Genomic DNA, 11,992 nt, shown 5'->3' with positions numbered 1-11,992 from the left:
AAGCTCCATAAAGCTGAGGGGAACTGCAGAGACGGGTGAGAATTTTTTCATGTTTTTTCCCATGAGCAACCCTTTTTTAAGTACGAGTAGTCATGTGATTCATTGTTAATATAGAAATATATCAAAACACAAGAGAGTTATTAATGGGAAATAACAGAATGCCTTAGAAGTGAATAACATTTGTTTCTCTACTGTTAAATAAAAAGGTTACAACATGTTTTTTGATGTTGTGAAACTCAAAAAAAGACTTGGTGGTTTGGATACTTTATAAAAAATAAATCTGCCACTGCCCCGATCAACCAGCCTGCTTAATCAGCATAACTTGTGTGTGATTATACAATATTATACTATGTTAGCTCAGCTATGTGGCTTGTATCATTAAATAGACCTGTGCTGGTCCAGCATGTGTGTGCATTTCAGCTAAAGGTATACGAGTGTATTTCCGTGCTCTGATGAACTGAATCATTCCCCCACTATGCAGAGAGAGAAAGAAAAAAGATGGACATAATACGCTTTGCTACTACTCCACACGCTGGGAATTGAATGGGGAGAGAAATGTCATGGCAGCAATGGGGGTGGAGTGTGCTGATGTGCTGAGTGGAACCGTTGTGTGTGTGTGTGCACGTGTAAGCGACTACAACCTGAGATCAACTTCACATTAAGAAGTGCCCTGTGGGTAGTTTAACAATGAGAGAGCGGGCCGGCTGGGAAGAAATATGCATCGCAATGAGACAGAGAGAGCGGCGAGGTGATAGACGCACATATCATGCTGTGTGTTTTGACCAAACACTGTTTAATCTGTTATGGATTTTCTCGCCCTCTCTCTGTCTCTCTCTATCTCTCGCCCCGCATGCTTGACACTCTTTATGTGACTCTCCTCAGGTCTAGCGACTTTCCATGCCTCGTGGCCCGTGATTAAACAGTGTGTCATGATTCAAAGTCAAATCTACCTCCGCCGTACAGCGGGAAGCTGTCATCTTGCATGTTTTAGGAATCAAATTAGTTTCCAGAGTCTCCTGTAGAAGTGTGCCCCCCATTCCTCCCACTACCCCTCCACTCGCCACCAAATCTTTGCAGTTAGTCAAATGTTTTCAAGAGCCACCCAGAGGACTCTGGTTGAAGGGCGAGAATAGCATAGCATTCCCAATTACAAATTTTCTTTGAATCCTCAATTGTGGAAAGACAAACTGCAGTTAAAAGGGACTCCAAAGCGTCTTTTGCATTATTAACAACCATGATGTAACCACAAAACAACTTTTAGGAGACGGGGGACAAGCGCACAATTAGGCAACCATGGCTCATCATGAAAACCCCCCCCCAAAAAAAACAGTACAGATAATGCATTTCACAAATGTTTAATTAGACTGTATTAATCAAAGGCTTTCCTCTTCCCTTTCTCTCTTATTTCTCTCTTTTCCTCTCCCCCTTTCTCTCTTTCTTCCCTTCCCTCCTTCTTTTTGTGATAGATCTGCAGCGTGACCCCCAGTTAATTGAAACCCAGGAGACTCTTCTTGCATAAAATCAGATTTATCTATCCATAAAAGGATTTCGTTAAAAATAGTCCAAATCCAGTGGCTCACAACTAAAAGCCTGCAGCTACCGAGGCGAGCCTGGCTCCAACCCCTTTCGCCCTCTCTCAGTCGCCACGGTGAAACAAGTGCTGCCTACTGCTAACTAGCTGGGGACCCATTAATTAATTGCAGGAAAACACAGACATTATGTCTGTGGGGCACATTTTTTTTTCTCCCCAAAAGAAAGAAATGACTGTGTGTGTGTGTGTGTGTGTGTGTGTGTGTGTGTGTGTGTGTGTTGTCCCTCATCCACAGCTCTTCTGAACTGTCTTGAATGTCCCCCAGACTATAATAAGAGGAAAGTAATGATGGGCCATAGTGATAATGAAAAACCATGCATCAAACAAAACACTGATTCTATGAGACAGGTCAAATGAATAGCTGGCAGAGTGGCAGTCCAGTGTTGCTGTTTTCTATCAAGGATGAAGAATGGCTCTGTCACTGGTAAACACAAATCGTTACAGGGAAATATTTAAAAAGTTTTAGTATAATAATTATCTCAGCCACTAACAGGGAGAGAAGGGTCTAGCTGCAGAGTTCAGGCTCCAGCCCACCTCCTACCTCCAATACAGCCTATAAAGTTTGACACTAAACAGCAAATAACATGTACTAACCTTATGTAACGTTAGCTAATTTAATTCAGCTATGCTAATGTAACAACAGCAATCCAATGTTAACATCAGTTGAAATGATGATATATCAAACTTTCTGCATTATATTTTCCTGTTGTTGTTTGTGTAACTTTATTGTATTTGTTTATATTGTTGTGTAATGTAGCTAATGTTAGTATAGCAGCACCTTCTGAACTTGCTAGCTATCGGCAAAAGCTGAATGTAATAATTTTCACTAACATAAAAGATAGTTTGCTAACGCCATTATTACGAATGTAGACTGTAAAACTAAACCCTTCTGGAATTTATAAAGTTTCAATCTTGAAACTTAAACACCAACAAACTGTTTTTGTTGTTATTTTTAATACATTTTTAGTTATTTGCTGGTTAATGTTACCTTACCTAACTTTATAAGTTAGCAAATTAACGTTAACGTTAACTGAAACGATTACATTAGCTTAGTTTTTTTTTTTTTTAAATCTGTCAGTATAGCAGCATCCTGTAAATATGTTGAGCTTGCTAACTAGCTGTAAAAATGATAATGTAATAATTTCAAGGCTACAAAGATAACACAAAAACAAAAAAATAGCATGTAATTACAATCACGTAGTAAATTTTATAATTTTAATATTCAATTATTTAATTTTACAAAAGACTACTTGGTGGCACTTAGTTGTGGGTGACGACTAGATAGGGTTGAGGTGAGCCAAGGTGGAAGGTGTGGAGAGGTGGAGTTGTTCATCTCCACTGTATGGACAACAGTCTCTGGACTGTTGTCCATACAGTGGTATGGACATGATACAATTTATGAAATATACACTCAGGAGGCTACTTTATTTAGGCTATTAATGTGCGTAAAAAATCAATACACTGCACAATATTATAAAGTGGCATGTAAACATTATTTATTGACAAGGAAACACAATTAACACACATGATTTTCCACCATGCGTCCTGGCGATAGAGTGCCGGAGGTGGTCCCAGCCTGCATCTCTGCAGCAAGAAGCTACCATAGAGAGAAGTAGTGATTTGGCTTGTGGGATGGGTGACACAAACTGTTTTATACTGAAATAGAAGAACCACTCTGCAGAAAGAACACAGTAAGAAGTTGAACAGCTATGATGTTTCTTTAAGATCATGTATTTATTGGCAGAGGCCCTTGCATGTTTATTGCCACCACAGTGGCCGTTTGGGACTGATGGTGGCCCGTGTCCAAATACCTCTGGATTTATAGCACCACAGTCTCTCCCTCTTCCTCCCCCATGGTGAAAGAGGTGTCGTTGTTTGGATCAGCGCCAGCGATATTGGTACTGCCACGCCCACTTTAGTTATTTGGGAAACAGGGGAGGGGTCATAAGCTGGGTACCTAATTAAAGCGGACTGGGATTTGCAGTGAATGCATAGGAGACGCTGGAACGTCCTGCCTGGGGGGCCTATTATTGATGCAACACCCTGAGGACAAGAGTCACATATGGGCCTCTCTATCTGTAGGCTTTCCTTTTTAATTCACTATCATTAAGCATAAAGTGCCACGTCGCTCCCATGCAACCACTGACATTGTGGGAAACATTACAACTAGGCATGTGTTTGCTTGTGCGGATTCACATGTGTGTGCAGGCATTTGTTTGTGAGTGCGTGCCTTGTTTGGCTCTGAAGTGATACATGATGCGGCTGTGTTGTCTCTCCAATCAGTGCTCCCAGCCTCCCCCCTCTTTCCTTCTACAGGAAATTAATAGGCGGCTGCCACTGATGCGTTAAATTGCTTTGCGTTGGGCACTGCAGACAACTGGATTATTTATTCTTTATATTCTCCATATTGGAACAACTGCCTTCTGCTTTGCTATTGTTTTTAAATGAGATCTTGTTTCCCAGTGTAGCGTTAAAAGATACTGTAGTAATTGTTCCAAAGCATCACATGGTTGGAGGTTTGGTATTCTGTCTTGTGATGTTTGATCAGAGACTTCTTTTGCCTATTGTATGAGTTCCTCCTTTGAATAAAATGATGGCTGGAATATTAATAAAAATGCTAAAATAAAAATGAAAAAAGGGGCCAAATTTTGCTTCCAGTTTAATGTCTGGATTGTCAAAGGCTTTCATAAAAGGTATGACAAAAATTATTATATCTATGAAGTATTCAAATGTTTTATTGTCTGCCAAGTGTGAATTTATTGGCTGTATATTTATGTTCTTGTTATGAAGAGAAATGGTTGCTTCTTCTTAGTAAGTCAGGCAACATAGAAACTGTTATGGTGTAAGTTGCACACAAATTTAACAACTTGTGGACTGAAAATGAAGAATTCATCAAAGAGCTTCCAAATTCTCCTCCTACCTGTCCACTGCAGTTCAGACTGCTCAGCAACCCTCTCTGTGCACGTATCATTGCTCCTCATGACTTCTGATGAATGTGGGACTACTTGACAATCATGAAATAACCACGCTTCCAAACTGCCCTTGAACAGCACATTTTCATGCACACTGATTCTGACTGACCCTGATCTCTCACATTTTGGTAATGAGGCTAAATGAGGCGATGATCCCCATGGATATCAATAAGCTATCATGCTCTAAAGTATGTATTTTGTTTTTGTTAAAACTTGGTAACTCAAATGCTGCTACCAGAGTCTTCCTTAAAAATGAGTTAATCCCAGCAAGAGCCTGATCAGACTTGATGACACTTGAATACTTAAGAGAGAAAATAATGCTGGCATGAGACATTTTTCTTCCCGCAGCTGAATGTTGCCCTATACACTTTAAAATATGTTACTTTAAAAGTAAGAAACAGCATCATGTGTGACAATTGACCCTTCTTATACTGTATAGTATTAGTCTATCACCTATTTTGATAATCTAGTAGCTAAATTCCAGCTCCTGGAGAAATTGCTGCTTTCTCTTTTGTCTTATGTTGTAGTAGGAGTTTAAGGTTTTGCACAATTGATTTGCAAAAACAAGCAATTTGATAATGTCGCCTGGGGTTTGGGACAATGGGAAAATTATGATGGCCATATCTCACTCCCTTCTGACATTTTATAGATCAAACGGATCAATTCATTGATTGAGAAAAACAACAGAAGATTAATTGATAATTAAAATAATCCTTAGTCCATGACATAAAATCCTTATAACAAGTAAATGTACCTTCCACTTGTCCTGGTACAAAACTCACTTGTCTGGGTAAAAATGACAAGTTTTAGTGAAATTAATACATTTAATTAGTTAATACAATTTGAAATAATTCTACTACTACACCCAAGTTAAAATATCATCAAATAATCATCTGTCATGAAAGCTGCCTTTGCCTTTTAATTTTTTAATAAGTCCAGTAAAATCATATGAAATTTGGACATGGACATAGGTCATCTTGACCAAGAATCCACTGAAAATGTCATACTGTATAACCTATCAAGGGTTTTTTAAATTAAAGTTCTAATATGAGGAAATTATGAATGTGTTACAATATAATTTGAATGAATTTCGCTCTAAATTTCTCTGATACTGTACAGTAACACCGTGTGAACCTTTGCATGGTCATAGTCAGGGTCACCATGAAACATTTCAACTAAACTATAAAGAAAAGTTTTTGTAATACAGGCAAACATGATTCAAACTCCATAGAGTTCTGCAGAGTGATTTAATTGACTCCTAAATGGTCAATCAAACATTTTCAGTTGGAAGGGAGAATAGCATTTGTTCAAATTGGTTTTGAATTTAACCATAACAGCTGAGCAATTACTGGCACATAACGTGAAGACACACCACATTTTTTTATTATTATTTATTGTATATTTGTTTGATCAGGAACATAATTTTTTCTTCCACTTGCCCTGCAAAAAAATCCAGACATGCAGACAAGCCTTAATGTCAACCCTGACGATGCTTTGTTGTCATGAAGATAGATTACATTTTACACTCTTATCATTTAGCATGCAGCAGCTGACATAAAGTGACATTTCTCTTATCCTGTCCTCTCTGTATGATGTGGCTCAGCTTCTCTCTTTGTGCTCCTACCATGTAGTGAAGAAGGCCTGCTGTTTCACTTTGCAGTGGAGTCTCCTCTCCCCCACCGGACCACTGTCAATGGGAATCTCCTTCAAACCCCTGCTGCTGCCTGGCCTGGCATCGCCTCACGCTGCCTCTGCACATATGCATGTCATGTGGTGTCAGCACTAAGGTGTACTCTGATGTTATGGGGCCTGATGGTAGCATATTCCCTGCTGATAGCGATGATTGCCATGCTCAGGTATAGCTCTGAGTGTGTGTGTGTGTGTGTGTGTGTGTGCCCTCTGAGTCCGCCCTTCACGTTATGGGTCTGTGCCCGAGCTGACTGGTTAGCCCCCTGCACCTACGTGAGTCCGCAGTGAGGATTCAACATGGCAGCTGCAGGTTTATGAGGCTGCCGACCCTCCTCCCCTGTTCTCTATGCTCTATTTCACCTGGTTCTCTATCCCCTTGCCCCCGTTTCTTACCCCTCTTGCACTAACCCTCCCACTTTTCCATGTGGCTGAGCTTGGAATAGAAGGGGGTGACTCACACACGGAGGCTGGTGTACATGAGATCAGTGCTCCGCTGCTCTATTTTGCATCCCAAGTTCAATTTAAATAAATGTCTTGTGGGGAGGGATGCAAAATGGGTTCCCTCACAACCAGACATTTTAAATGCTGTGTTAAGGCTCCATTTCCTCAATGGGCACAATAGTAATCATCAACTTGCTTGTGTCCTCTTTAATTTTTTTAAAGGGATAGTTTGGATTTTTTGAAGAGAGGTCGTATGAGGTACTTATTCATAGTCAGTGTATTACCCACAGTGGATAGTGGTCGGTATGCTGCCAGTTTGGAGGATCAGGCAGGAGTTATGGCACAGATACTAAGCAATGTATTGCTGCGGATGGGGGTAGCATTAAAAAGGCTACAAAAAAAATGTATTTGTTTAAGTGTATGTTGTATGCTCTCCTCAAAGCCAACAGACTCCTTTGAAAAAAAAGAAGATATTTTATCCAGGAGTTGCTTGTCTACCGTTGTCTTGGTGAATGCCAACTAACCCTTTAAATGAGGGTTTAAAACACCAAAGTCACACAAAATCACAAATAAACTACCCGATAGAGACAGCGGTAGACCAGCAACTCTAGCGTTCTGCAAAGTTAAATCATTGTTTTTGTCAATGGAGTCTGGTGGCTTTGCAGGGAGCATTGATAATGGTTTCACTAACCCCTATATAAACTTAAGCAGGGCTGACAGCAAGTGAAAATATTCCGAATATGACGTACAGTTACACTGATATTGTTTTTTTATGTGGCTAAAATAGAAATTGTTGCTGCCTCCATCCACAGCGTTACTTAACCTCCATGGAAGTACTCCTGCCTACTTATACAAACTAATATGCACCTCATACAACCATACAGTACTTGAAAAAAAAATCTCCTTTTAAGTTAAAAACAAAAAAGACATAAAATAAGATACAGAGACCATCAGTGAAGATACATGGAATCCACAAAACATATTCAAATAAGGCCTTGGATGAGTTTTTCCACTTGTATTAAAAACAGCACTGAGTAATATTTAAGTTAGCTGTGATTTAATATGACATTTAGTAGATTTTCCTCGAGCACACAGCACAGACCAGGCAGCACCCATGGGAATCTCCTCTCCTGGCACACAGTTAACATTCTGCATTTGTCCGGCACTCTGTAATTTATTGGATCTCATCTGTCCAGGCTTTGATTTATATATTGATTTGAAAAATAAATAAAAGTGATAGGAACCTGCATTGGGGTGTAATGATGGACTGTGTCGACATGCAGGAGTAGGGATATGAAACATTGGGAGGAAATTAGATATTATGCCCCCAAGACAACTGCAGCCAGCAGCACATTCATTATTGGCTGGATATTTATTATTAAGAATTTCTCTTCATGAGTGACTGCTGCGGAATATTTCGGCCCTGCTCGAGCTACCATAATGGTGTGTGTGTGTAAAGGTGTGTGTGTCTGTACTGTACCTATATGTGTTTGCATGCACATGCACAAATGTTTGCTGCCATGTTGTCAGAGGATGCTGACAAGCCAAAGATTTGGTTTGTCATGTGTTAGACTACACAGTTCCCATAGAGACATCCGCTGCTGTACAAACTCCTCAGGTAAAACTGAAAAATACTTGCAGTACATGTATAAAAAGCACCGATCTTGGTTATACAATTCACAAGCACACCCTCCGACTCAATATGTCAATCTGACAGGACCACATTCATGGAAACAGTAGGGTAGAAAAACACCAGAACACACTAGACAGCTGTTAAAAACCAAAACTCCCTGCCAGGACTTCCACCACCGCTCTGCACCAGTTTTAATCACAGCACAGTGAATTTTAAACAGCAGTATAGAAAAGGGCCGCTGTCCAAGCCTCCAGAATTTTTATTTCATTTTTTCCCCTCCCACCTCTCCGCTCTAATCCACTTCAATTATGTTTCCTCCCATTTCTCCTGATCACTTTACAGCTCAGCAGCACCTGTGCTAATTGTAGCGGCGATGATCGCTGATATGTTTTGCATCCTTAAAGGAGTTTGAGAGGGGGACGACAGATAAACATCTAGCCCCGGGGCTTTTGGAAAGCGTGGCTCAGCCTAGCAGATGGCCATCATATTATATGAGGAGAGCTTCTCGCAGAGGCTGGGGTATGGGTGGGTGGGGTGTAATGAGTCTGAGGTAGGAGGAGGAAGAGGAGGGGAGGGGGTGCTGATGTGGAGAGAGAAAGGAGGAAGGAAAGGAGGAGAGAGGGGATAGAGGAAGGAAATTAAGGAAAGAAAAGAGGATAGAAAGACTTCATTCATGTGAGGGTAAAATGGACAGATACCACAAAGGATTGACGTGTTTACGGTAAATATGAAGCTACTGCCAGAAGCTGGTTAGCTTAGCTTAGCTTAGCACAAAGACCGGAAACGGGGAGATGGCTAGTCTGGCTCAGTCCAAAAACAGCTAAATCCACTGACCAGAAACTCACTGTTATATTAAGTTAAAGTGTATTACTTTGTTACTTTATTATACTCCTTTGGCGTGTAAAACTGGCTGTCGTTTAATATTTATATCACATGCATGAAAGAAATATTGATCTCCTCATCTAACTTAGCAAGAAAGTGAGTAAGTGTATTTCCTAAAATATTACTAAAAAACATGAGGACAGATTTAAAATACTCAAACATTTAAGAAAAATACAAGAAGTGAATCTCAATTAGTTCAAATAAATTAATCATACAACTATCATACAACTGACTACATTCAAGTTTTACCTAAATCTATATTTGTTTGTGTGTGCACCTCCTATTTAGCCAAGGACGACAGAGACTGTGTATGTGTGTGTGCGTACATGTCTCTGTGAAAGCGACTGTGTATCCCTCACCTAGCCACCTTGCTGCCCCCACTGAACCGATTGCACCCATAATGAATGGGCTGCCAGCTCTCCCTGCTGTGGCTATCCGAGGCCGGGCCACATATTATATAGCAACCTATCTGAAGTGGACCGCATATTATATAGCAGTCTATTTGCTGGGATGATGAGCTCCGGACACCTCCCATTATTTATTAGGAAGGGCTGCACCCGTGTGAGAGCAGAGGTTGGATGGCCTAGGTTACCAGGTGTGTGTGTGTGTGTGTGTGTGTGTGTGTGTGTGTGTGAGATGGGGAGTGGGGGGTTGGATGATAAGGAGGCAGTTAAAGAGAAAAAGGTAAATTTAAAGACAAAGAGTACTATCACAGATGAAGGCCTATGTGAATTTATTTCAATATAAATATAAATAGTAAAAAAAAATAAAAATTAATGATTAAAGGAAACTAATCCACACGTTCATTTTTCATCAAGTCATAGCCATAACCCTCACTAAAGTCACTAAACCCTATACCTAAAGTCACTTATGATTGAAAAAAAAAGAAAAATGTTTGTCTAAAACAATAAAAAACAGCTGACTTCAGTGAATGGCAAATTCCTGTGTGGCTTTGAAAAATGGCCCAAATCCTCAGCGTTCTAACAGGGGTCAGCCTGCTTTGTTAGGTGTGTTCTCCTGGTGCTAAAAGACAAATGATGTACTTTGCCTTGGGTCAACTGGGCTTTCCCATCCCATAATGACCTTTCAGGGAGCTGGAAGAGAACAGCCGTTCCCACAGCGATGAAGCAGTACTGTATGCCGCACATCGAAGGTGTATATAATGGCAAACTAATGTTTTAACACTGAAACGTGACCTCTCAACCTCTAATGGACTGTTTCACTGTTCATCAATCATATAAAAGAGTCGTTAAGCAAGGCGCTGTGCGTCATAAAAAAGGCCTCTTGAAGAAAATGTGTGCTTGTGTGAAACCTGAATCTGCAGCCAAACAAGAATGCATCCAAAGTCATTTTCGGTTTTCAATTGAGTTACGAACTCCCAATATGTTCAACACTCGCCACTTTGCTTTGGAGGGATAAAAACTTAGCAGTTCTGAGTGTATATGTGTGTGTGTGTGTGCGTATACTGCTGTACTGCCAAAGGTTCCCTGGAGGAGAGAAGATCTCTGTCAGTTTGTCATCAGACACAAGCTGCCAAATTTTATGAAATACCAAATTACTAATTGGCGCAGCGTTAGGTTTCCCGCCTGGAAGTGAGACTGTAATATCTGGGCCTCTATTAGGATCACAGAGAGAGCCACACTCAGCTGCCTCCTGCTGAGCTGGCAAGTCTCTTTCATTTCACACCATGCTATGTGCAGTGACACTCACACACATACACACACATAAAGCGATCACCAAGGACAAAAGACAACTCAAACATTTCCAATTCATTCCTAGACTACTTAAATATCTCCACGATTGTGCTTTTGGTATGCAACCAATTTAATAATGTATGATTGTCAGTACTGGACATGTGTAATATGCACGGGTTGATTATGGAACGGGCCTACAGGGCACAGATGAAGAGGCCAAACGTGTTAGAGCCTCCCCTGGTCGTCACTCTCAGACATCTACCAACCAGTAAGAGACTCAAAATGACCACTAAGAAAGATGAAATTACTACAAAGAGACAGAAGAAGGCTACAAAGAGACCAAAACAATAATAAAGGGATACCAAACTGCCACAAAGAGACACACAGACACCCACAATGGCTATGAAGAGGCAAAACAAACACAGACAAAAAAAGAATAACACAAAAAGACACAAAACAACTGCAAAGAGATGAAGACAACCACAGATGAAAAATTACTACAAAAATAAAGAATAAGTGCAAACTGACAACTATAAAAGTGAGACAAAACAGCTGCAAAGAGACACAAAGACACTACAAAGAGACTCAAAATCACCACAGAGACACAAAACAACTACAAAAAGGGGCAAAACAATTACAAAGAAACAAAAAAACACATATGTGTAATGTCTACAAACAGACAAAAAACAACAAATATCAAGACGAGGCAGAACTATAAAGAACCATAAAGTATGCGTGTCTTGCTCCTAAGCAGAAAATATGGTGGAATTTCAAATATCTGTGTCCATTGTCTCATAATCCACCCATGGTTAAATAACCCTTTATTTACCTCTGTAAGGAAATTATCTTCTAACCTGTACATCTCTGTTTAGAGGTCAAAATACATGGTCAGCAGACAGATCATCAGGGCTGAATTGTTGCTTCAGGGCACTTTGACAGGGAGGGTTCTGGGTCCAAGGTTGAAGGACGATGTCTCTAATCATATTGCAAACCTGCAAGAGATCTACCAATCTACCACTCAATTATCTCAAGGCAAGAATTTTGTTATATTTTATAGACATTAAAACTTATAATAGAGTGCTACAATGGA

The sequence above is a fragment of the Centropristis striata genome, chromosome 23, assembly GCF_030273125.1.
Source record: "Centropristis striata isolate RG_2023a ecotype Rhode Island chromosome 23, C.striata_1.0, whole genome shotgun sequence".
Lineage (NCBI taxonomy): Eukaryota > Metazoa > Chordata > Actinopteri > Perciformes > Serranidae > Centropristis > Centropristis striata.
This window is presented reverse-complemented; position numbering follows the sequence as displayed.